Source organism: Saccostrea cucullata, unplaced genomic scaffold, assembly GCF_032062105.1.
Source record: "Saccostrea cucullata isolate Sc308-1 unplaced genomic scaffold, CSIRO_AGI_Scuc_v1 ctg196, whole genome shotgun sequence".
Taxonomy (NCBI): Eukaryota; Metazoa; Mollusca; class Bivalvia; order Ostreida; family Ostreidae; genus Saccostrea; species Saccostrea cuccullata.
Window position 1 is genome coordinate 117,737 of NW_026933558.1, and position 11,462 is coordinate 129,198.

At 32.0% G+C, this 11,462-nt stretch overlaps 1 pseudogene; it reads right to left on the reverse strand.

The window, feature by feature from the left end:
• Positions 1-1,115: 1,115 nt before the first annotated feature.
• LOC134238630 (metalloendopeptidase OMA1, mitochondrial-like) lies at positions 1,116-11,388 on the reverse strand (annotated as a pseudogene).
• Between the last annotated feature and the right edge of the window lie 74 nt (positions 11,389-11,462).

The window sequence follows — 11,462 nt, forward strand, 5'->3', positions numbered from 1 at the left end:
CCAATGAGAAAGCACTTGTTATAAGCTTGTATTGAAGCATAAACCAGGGTAGTATAGGAGCAAAAATACAAGCCTAATTTTAATTAGAATATTGTCTACTACCCAGAATATGTCGAAGTGATTTGGAAGTCCTACCAGCTAATACTTTTAACTATCCTACCCTGGAGATCTCTTGCATTTCTCTAATATCAAGTTTTTCTAGGTCTTGTGAGTTTGATATGATGAGGTTTCACTGTAAATATATAATTTAGAGTGAAGTGAATTAAAAGTTTAAAACAGCTAAAATTGTACTAGTCAGAGTGGGCCCAACCATATTCCTCTAGTGTTTGATTATTGGGCTACCATAATGCTTTTGGTGCAAACTATATTATATACATGTACACCGACTGAATATTGTTTGAGAGAGTATAATAAATAATGCAAATGTTCAACAATAAATAAATTTTATTAAACTATTCAACAATAATGACACATGATTAGAAAACTGTCTCAACAATTATTGTAACAACTGTAGGTATTCAAATACTATAATGTCACCATGACAAATATAAAATCCTAAAAAAAAAAATCAAAGTACTCAGAAGTACAGAGAGCCGGGCTCATTTACAGAGTAGAGTGGAATTCTTACATGAATCACATTTATATTCTGATGAAAAAAATATTTTAAAACTATCAATATAAATGATAAGACACTGACAGTGAGTTTTTCAATCCTAATACCACGGTCCGATTTTGTCAGAATCAGAATTAATCTGGTACCGCAGCTGAATGTAAACAAACAGGCCAGTCTGGTTCCCTCTCCTGCTTTACCTCGTATGTGTAGAGAACTACGGTAACACTGGTTATCAAAAATTCTTACGCTAATGAACTATGTTCTTTGACTTATGAAGTTTTCAAAGTCATTACTACTAATGTTTATTTTATATAGATAAATCTTCGTTTTATTTTTGTTGCTTTATTTCGCATGTGTATTATCTCAAAAGCGGTTGAGAAATAAGAACTCACGTATATTTTTGCACGTAACTTTAAAATGGAAAATTATGTCAACATCCTGCCTTGAACAGGATCACATAAGCTGGCAATTGCTCTTTGAGCAATAAGCCCGGCTAAAAATGAATTAGGTACAGTCTCATTCCAAATGCCTGTTTGTGAGACCCATATTTTACATGATTCATCATTATACATGTATGTCTATATAAACTGAATTACTAAAAATCCATGTTAGCAAATACACTGTTACATGTTCATCATCCAACCAGTTTGATAAAAGTCAGGATTGAAGATACACTCTGTATTTATAAAAGGACTTGCTCATTTAATCTGTTCATTCCCATTGAGAATACAGATCAGATAGTATGCAAAGCAAGTCTTATAATTTGCGTAATATGAGGCATCATACATGCCAATTTTTATCCTGGTCAGAGTTTTAGTCAAAGAGAATGAACTAGCTCTAAAAAAAACCTCTAGTTATCTACAATATTAAATAATGGTATAGGTCAGATGCAACATTCAAAACATTCCTAAATGCCATATTCATGCAAGATTGATGAATATAGGACTTCTTTTTATGCAGAAATACCCGGTATTGCATCTGCTTCAAAAACTTACCCTGCATGTCTTCAACAAAATATTTTTATAAATTTTCACAAAGCAATTAGAATCTTTTCCCCTCAAACAACAAAAAATGATCATATCAAAATGAGTAAATTTACAGTATATCAAAATAAACAAAATATGCTCATAGTTTAAAAGAAAAATTTTCAAAATTATATTTGATGAATTAGGAGAGAGAGAGAGCAATGAAATGACACATATAGTAACATGTCTTCCATGCTATTTGAGTGACCAATCAGAACTTTCTTGGAGAAAATGCTGAAAGTACATGTACTAGTATACATACCACTGTAAAGAAATGAAAATTTAAAAAAAAAAACATAAAAATAATGCTCATTAAATAAACTTTAAAAAAAAAAAAAGTTAATTACATGTCTTTGGAATAAGGTTGATTTTACAGAATATTTTCCTTGAGCATCACTCTAAATTTCTTTTTTGGGGGTTGGGTGAAATGTAATACTCAGGATCAATAGAAACAAACAAGAGAATGTCAAGGTACATTATTTTGTGTAATGCCTATAATATCAGAAAAACAAGATAATGAAAATGACAATGATCATCTTTAAAAGAATAATGAAAAACAAGGATCACTTCAATATAAGTAGGGATTTGACCTATAGGACAAGGCTTGGTTTTTTTCTCTATAAAAACCTTGTCGATTTCCGTTCTGATTAATGGCATTAGGCTGAATACATATAACAATTTGTTTTTCCTAAATCTTTTTTTCAGGTAGTAAAGGTAGGAGGAACCCTTTCATTGTTTTCCAGAGTTTGTTATCTCAAAATGCAATAATTGATGTTTGTCTTAACTTCTCAATGTACATAATGGTAATGTTTACTGCCTCTGAAATTCTATTCTTTATGTCTGGGCTATTTTATCCGTGAATATAATAAAACATTCCATTAATATGTGCAAATTATATAGGCCTAAATCATATCCGAGGGAGTACAGTTACTGATAATTATATGTAGCCTAAATCAATGTTATAAAATTCTAAGGAATATATACAATTGACATTCATCGCAGCTCAATGCTGCCAAGAGTACCTGTATTGAGTAACGCAGAGCGAGTTATTCTTGTCCATGGAGTAAGTGTGCTTATACTGATGTTTGTTCTGCCTGACTGACAACTGTACATACTAGGATTTTTACGATTTGATATCGCTTTAGTGTTTCTCATATCAAGAATGGACATGCATAAAGGACAGATAATTGAAGGAAAATACACAAGTCTATAAAAAAAATATTAAAATAGTCTTTGAAAAGGCGAAAATTTAAAACTTTAAAAGTGTGGTACCAGGTGGACTCGAACCCCCGATTTTAACATTTTAGATTGAAGGGTGTAATAGTCAATGCACATATCAACTGAGCTAGTCTGACTATGATATTTATTGGTATAAATTTGAAGCAAATTATCAAAATCAAGTCTCCTTGTTTTTTGGAGGGTTTTTTGTGAATTTCGACCCTAGGGCAGGGCTGCCCCTAAAAAAATTCTATTTCAAATTATTCCTTACATCCAAACCTATCAAAATATCACAATTTTATTTAGGGGCAGGCCTGCCCTGAAGGACTTCAAGGTCAAAATTCATGCAAAAATCAACGCTTTAACGGACAAAATGGTGTTTTGGCCAACTTTGGAGGTTTATTGTAAAGTTGTAAATAATAAATTTTAGGTACAAAATACAAATTTATTTGAAAAATTTAGACATATATACGGTAGAAAACATTAACAAATAAAGATTAATTTTTAAATGTCACTTTTTCCGGGAAATTGTTCTCTCCTATAGGTCAATTCTTTTGTCAAAGTGAATACATCCTTTCATAAATACCGTAAATTCTGTACACGTGGTTTTTTGGGGGGTTTATTTTGCATGCAAGGGGTATAGTTTGTTTATGTGTGGAAGGGACTGTCATGTTCAACTCATAGAAATTCAGGCAAACAACTAAAGTTAAAAAATTCAATAAATATTATTTAAAAGATGATTTTTACAAAAAATTAATTAAATATGTATGATATAAGCATAAAAATTACCTCAAAGAGATTTGAAATTCCAAAATATCAGTATATTTTGTGTAAAGATACCAAAAAAATTTTACATAATATACTTCTCATTGTAGCACAGTTTTTCAAAATACCCAGTTAAGGCAAATACATTTGTTTACTTAAATAAGATGTAAATATATCAATAACAGTTGATCATTGACCCTAAGCAGGTTGAGCTTTGATCACTCTCTTTTGGCGAGTTAAGTGCACTCTTGATAAATTCTGTCCTGCCTGTTTTGCTACCACTTTGTCATCTACAAACTGTTTCACCTCCTGCATGGCTACCCTTGGGTCTTTGGCTGATAGTCTGGGACAGTTACACTTCTCCCTAAGTTCTGTCATCTATTTAAAAAAAAAATCATCTGAGATCACTCACACATGATTATTCTTACTCTGTACTGATGACGACATTCTTTTTTCCATTAATTCCATTATGATTTGATCTTTTGAATTTCAATAAAAAAAAGTCTTCTGTACATTTATATGTACACGATCAAGTTCTTCTACAGATCAGAGATTTTATGCTAATACTTAAAGAAATTATTACATGTACTTAATTTACATATAGGTTGCGATGTAACCAGATATTATGAAAGTTAACATATACATACTCTTGGTATCAAGAAGTCTATGAGCTCCACTCTGGTCTCATTAGAAGGATGAGTTGACATGAATTCTGGGATGCTTGTTCCTTCCACTGTCTCCTTCACCTGCATCAGAGACCAAACAACACTGGCTTCCCTCACATCAAAACAGGCCTACAACACAAAAATCATAGAAAAACTATACAGAGACCAAACAACACTGGCCTCCCTCACATCAAAACAGGTGTACAACACACAGGAAAGAAATCATAGAAAAACTATACAGAGACCAAACAACACTGGCTTCTCTCAGATCAAAACAGGCATACAACACACAGGAAAGAAATCATAGAAAAACTATACAGAGACCAAACAACACTAGCTTCTCTCACATCAAAACAGGTCTACAACACACAGGAAAGAAATCATAGAAAAACTATACAGAGACCAAACAACACTGGCCTCCCTCACATCAAAACAGGCCTACAACACAAAGGAAAAAAATCATAGAAGAGCTACAGAAGTCACACAATACTGGCTTAAATATACTTAAGTCTCCATGGTATAAATGTATAATGCAAATACAGGTATAATAAATTATAGATACAGTGGAGCAAGCTTTATTGTTCCTTTAATTTTTAAAACATCTACAACACACAGGTGTGTATTTTTCCTTGTAGACAATTTTACTAGTTAAAGACACAGACCTTTGCTGCCAGCTGAAGGCCCACTTTCTCTCTTCCTTTTCAAAACAGTTCCCTGCTGAACACACAAAAATACTACAAAGAAACAGATAAATATCATTGTAGAAACCATACCAAATAAAAACTATTCCTATACATGTTTTACACATATATTACCATCTGAGCATCTCACAAGACATTAAGGCTGTGTATTGAGCCAAAATTTTCGATACGATACAATATTTTTTAAAGCGATATATTGGATTATAAAACAAGTCCATCAGAAAAGGCTTCTAAATCATTTTAATGCATGAATTTCATAACAATTAAGTGTTTTATTACATAATTTTAAGTTCTTGTCTCATTGTCATTACAAATCACACTTCAAATTAAAACTTTTAATGACAGTAAAAATTTAATGACAGAACATGTTCAAATAAAATTCTCTTTGTATTTTGTAATACTAATAAAAACTGTTATATCCTTACAAATTATATAATTCCCTGCTGAAGTTTTAATTCAAAAAAGTGAAATATAATCAGATAAATTATCTTTTTAGAAACAGAATAAAAGAAAAACTATGTCCTACATATTGGAAGTTATTTTTTACACATATATTACCATCGTATGATATATGATACAGCCCTACAAGACATATGTATACCTTGATAACACGGTTCATAAACCAGGAAGTTATTGTAGCGATTCCATCACTGGGGATTATCATCCAAATAGCAGCCATGATCACAATTACAAAGAAATCCCACTTCTGTCCATAGCTCAGTTGTTCTGCCTGTTCAGAGTAGAAAGCACAATTATAATTTAAGAGGGCTGGGGGGTTGTGGCCATTTTCAGTCCATTTTGATCTCCTTTAAAAGAAGAGCTCCATATAAAGATTAACGAATATGATCAAATTTTAAAATTAAAATGTAAAAATTTTTTCTTTGCCAAATGATAGTTGACAGCTTAAGATATCATACCTAAACATTTAAGTTGTATCTGATGGTTAATTGGTTGAACCCCCCCCCCCACCTCATTAATATCATCAAACATTTTTCAATAATTTTTTTTCATACAGATAAGAGATTGGTATAGGTTGGTACATACTGCATGAGACAATAAGGCATGAGCCATCTCATGTCCAAGGATGGCAGCCAGTTGGTCCTCATTTATCACTGCATTGAAGAGTCCCGTGTTTACAAAAATCTCCCCCGTCTGAAAATAACAATGAGATATACAGTTTACATGTACAACAACACAAAGTTTTGAAGCGTTTCATAACTTGATCTCAAACTTAACCATTATAAAGCTTTTCATGAAAAGTCACTCATTGATCCGTAAAGATCGAGACGTTGTTAATAATTTAATGAGAAATCTCAGAAAAATTTACTTAAACATTTACCAATACTAGATTGAAGAATCGTGATAATGAATCAAAATGGTTATTGACAAATCATGATTAAACTGTTTACTTACCGGATAAACAACAGCATTGAATGTCTTGTCATTTACAATGAATACTTTCCATTGGATATCTTTCATTTGTTGTATGTCTAAGTTATTTACACAAAGTCTTTCAGCAACTTTAATTACAACCTTGTATAGTTCATGTGTATTGGGTAAGATGCGATCTTCATTAATTTGTAAAACCTAAAAAGATTAATTTATTTCAAATTAGAGATTGTATATATGTATGCTAAATATTGATATTGAATATAGAGGGAAATTTTTGCCCCTGAATTATTTTCGCCCTTTTCACCCTTTTAATGGGTGGGCAAATTTAAAATGGGGTGAATTAAAAGAACACAGTATGATTTCATAAACAAAACTGTGACTGGGTAAATTTTAAATGAGGGAAAATTGTTTGCATTAATGCAAGTGTGGAAGGGCAAAAATAACACAGGGTGAAATTAACCCTTTATATAGTAATTTGTGAAAATTAAAGTCCAGCATAATAGAATTTAAATTGATAAGATTTTCCCATCTAAAAAACCCAAGCAGTTGGTGGTGTAATTAAGATTTACAGAACAAGATTATAATGTTTATGTACTTTTTTTCCAAGTCATCGTGTTTTGTTACATTTATATTTCAACATATTAGTACATTTGTACCGATATGAAATTAGAAATATAACATGGCTTAAACATGTAACTAATTTCTCTCAATATGCATGAAACAACACAAACTGATTGCCATGACACAACTGCCTACTCACTTCCTCGACTTCTCTCTGTACAATTTTGATCAGTTGATCATGAGTGATGAAGATAAAGCGCTTCCTGCCGGTGATGGGGACGGTTTCTGTGTGAGCCCATGTGTACAAAGTAAGCACTAAAGCTGTCACTCCCAGCAATATAGCAGCAATTATCATTTTGTGTTTATGATGAAGCTCCTTCAAATGATTTCGAAGTTTTCTGAAAACATACAAAGAACACATAAATCATTATCTGCTTAATTTAATCTCTACTTTTAAACAGCATTTTGTAGTTATAAAGTAAGTACAAACTTTGGTTAGACCAAAGAATAAAAAGTTGAACATACCTAGAATATATAGTTGGATCTGTTTAGAGTTATTTTAATCTGGAAGGGGTAGTTAAATCAGGACAACTTCTTTTAAGAGTTCTTTATCAGAAAGGGGGTGGTAAAAAAATATGCAGTTGTGGATTTTTATTGTTTCAAGCTAGCTACCTCAGTTTAAGGCTATTAGAGTATGAAAATATAATCAGATGTTTTCAGTACAATATATTGTAACGTTTCACAAAAAGTACCTATGAAATTCTTGTTTACAAGTTTGGAATAAATGGACCTTGAACCCTATGTTTATTATTACTTTATAAACTATGTAAATATCTGTGAATGAACAGTTAGCGAAAGAAATGAACACTAATTGATTTAATTTGACTTTATTCATTTGACTTGTATAATTCAATGACAAAGTGATGTATTTTGTATGTTTTATATGGGTACAACATTATGAATTTAGTAAAGGTAATTTTGATGGTCAAAACCCGCTAACTTATTGATTGTATTGATTGTGACGTCATAGGTATCTGATAGTGTCTTACGTCATCATAACAACTTTTGTCTATATAAACCAGCTGTTTTGGGTTCTGACTTCAGTCGGCTGTGGGGAGCGACTCTAAGCACACAGCCTATCCTGGTAAGGATAAAGTGACGAGTCGACAGTGGGGAGCTACTCCGTATACTTCGGTTATAAGACAGTGGTATGTGCATGGTATCAAGTCTATGTATACGAAATTATTAAGGGAACCAAGTTAGTTGGAACGTCCTGGATTAACCATTGGTTGGTCACCTTTTTATTAACCAAATAACGTTGTACCAACAAGTTACTGTGTACCATTTTGTGTGTTTACAAGTGAACCATTTTATCGTCACAATAAATGTTATTAACTTTGATCAAGTGTTATTCCTAACAAACATTATTTAAAGTGGACCAAAAGTTGGTCATTACGTCAACCCTTTAAGTGACCAAAAATTGGTCAATACATCAACCAACTAAGTGACCAAAAATTGGTCATTACGTCAACCAACTAAGTGACCAAAAATTGGTCTTTCCGTTAAGCAATTAAGTGACCAAAAATTGGTCATTTTGTCAACCAGTTAAGTGACCAAAAATTGGTCATTTTGTCAACCAGTTAAGTGACCAAAAATTGGTCATTAACCATTACATAAACTGTGACCAACGTAACCATCAAATCTCGACCAGTGACCCAAAAAACCAATAGCGGCCCACGAGTTAATTATTACACGATACTCTCGGTTTCGTTACAATATGATATTTGATGATAAAAAAAAAACCTCAATATCTTCTAAATTGAAATATGTCCAATCATATTACAATATTATGCTGATAATGCAACCTAGTGCATGTTTATTCCCATGTACAGTCATGGGAATTATGGTTAGAACGGCACCTAGTGAAAATGGCACCTGGTGAAAACGGCACCTGGAATATGCAAAACGGCACTTGGTTAAAACGGCACTTAGTGAAAACGGCACTTGGTTAAAACGGCACTTAGAGAAAAAAGTATATAATAGTGTTATGATATATATTTCACATAAGTTCTTTTTAAGTCAAAATTTAATTTATTGACTTTAGAATTTTTTGTGGCTTCAATTTTGCTTTATTTTCAATCTATTTTTAAAGGTAGTATTTTTAAGCTATAACACAACAATATGTGGGATTTAGAATAATTATATTTGTAGTGTAGTATTGATAATATGAAAAAAGAAATGGTGTAAATGATTTAAAAAAAAAAAAATATTTACAGTAAGAGTCACTTTATCTCACATTTCTATCTAATTCTGTAGAAATTATTTTAACAATATTAACATTGTATATCTTCATTATAAAAAACAAATGTTTTGTTCTTGTATGTACATGTTTATTATATTATTAAATGTTGTATGGCTACTCATATTTTATGTACAGTTGCGAGAGGATTATCTAAGTTTTTCTAACTTGTGTACAATCCATTTGACATTTTGTCGAGAAATACACAATAGTAGCTGTATATGATTGCAAACTGACGATCAACAGATTATTGAAGGGGAGGTGTGAAATGGTCTTTTGTTTCCTAAACCTACAAGTGTATTCTTAGTAAACATACTCTAACTGGCTTCTAATTACTGTAAACCAATTATTATACGCGTCATTTTTTATTCGCGACTGACCGCCAGAGAACTTATCCGCGACGATTTATTTCCGCGAACGAGTGGTCACATTTTTTTTTATTTGCACGAGTATTTTTGAATCAAATAAAAATTTTATATCCGCCCATAAACTAGGTAAAATGGTAGCGTGCGATCTGCTTACGCATTATTCAAGACATTCTGTGCATTGCGTCCATTTAAAATCTTATATCCGCCCCTACAGTAGATAAAAAGTTTACCATACGTCATACGCATTTTCACAACGCTCAAACGAAAATCGGGGGAAAATCTAGGAGATTAAAATTGATTTCAAACTCTCAATTGTAAAAGTGCCTCATACTAATTGGGTAATCGACGCTTTCTAAGATCTACACAGCCAAGGAGCAATTATTATAAATGGTTGGGACAGAGCAGGACTGGGCCATAATTAGCCATAATTAACCAGGCTCTCTCTGACTCGTCTGTAACAATAAATGAACAATAATAACACAAGCTGAAATGATTATTGACATTTTAATCATTTTTAGACAAATAGTTTTAGATTTGCCATTCGTTTTTATTTTTTCTGAATGTTTGTAATTAAATTTCAACTGCTTCTTGTACACTAACAGTAAAGTTTTTCCGTGATTACTTGTTGAACCGTCGGGATCGGTATTGAAAAAAGGGCAAATAACTCTAAATAAATCATGATATAGGAATATAATGAACAACTGGTTCGCGACGATAAATATCCGCGAGCAGAGGTTACTCGCGGAACTCGCGGATATTTATCGCACGCGTATAATACTTGGTTTACAGTAGTCAACTGTGACTGGCAACCCCCAAAACAGAGTAGTATACATATTTGCAACACTATAATTTTTTTAATTTCAAAGGATCATAATAATCTATAATTGGGATTTGATCTCTTTTGTAGTAAATAAATATATATGATTTAAAATATAAATACATTTTAAAAATCTAACCCCTGTACAAAAGTATAATAATTTTCAAATGAATCAGTTTAATTTTTTTCCTAAAATATTTTTTAAACTTTTTATCAATAATAATATACACATTTATTACTATAAATGTAACATAAAGATCCATTTTCTGTATAAACAATATCAAATTCTCAAAATAAAAAAAGTACCGTTCTGACTTTTCTAAAGTGCCGTTTTGACTACTCTCAAGTGCCGTTTTGCATATTTCCTAAGTGCCGTTTTCACCAGGTGCCGTTTTGACTTGTACCCCAGTCATGGGTATCAAAGGTACAAGGTACTTTCAAATATTTCCCTTTTGATAAAAAAAAAAACAAAACAAAACAGAGATATCATACACAAATGCAACTTTCAATACAACTTCATTTGCAGTTTCAACATTCAAGAACTAGGGCTAATCCCTTCTATTTTACAACATGAGACACTGAAGCCCTGTCCTGAAACGCAATTCCAACATTTACCTTCCAAATATTAATGCTGATAATTTCGTTATGGGTTTTCCAAACACCCAAACAAGTGGGTGAATGTTTAGTCTATGACTCAGATGAAAATTTCGATGTTGTGTTAATATGATTCCGTAGCTCAAAGTTTGCATTAAGTTTGAATTGTTTTCAATGCAGAATGATGTAATCGGTTTGTTTGCAAATCCACTCTTTCTATTTTCAAAGCACATTGAGCGTAATCTGGCCATCGTCAAAGAAGATTTACATCTAAATCCATTTTGTAAACATATATTTTGGCTAGATATGCAGTGCCACGCTCTTATAATTCGAAACATCTTCTTTTCACTGTTTACTTGCGGTTTGTGATGACAACAAATTCAAGCAGGAAATAAAATTGGCACCCTAATCATAAAACCGTCAACACTAAATGCAAAACATAGA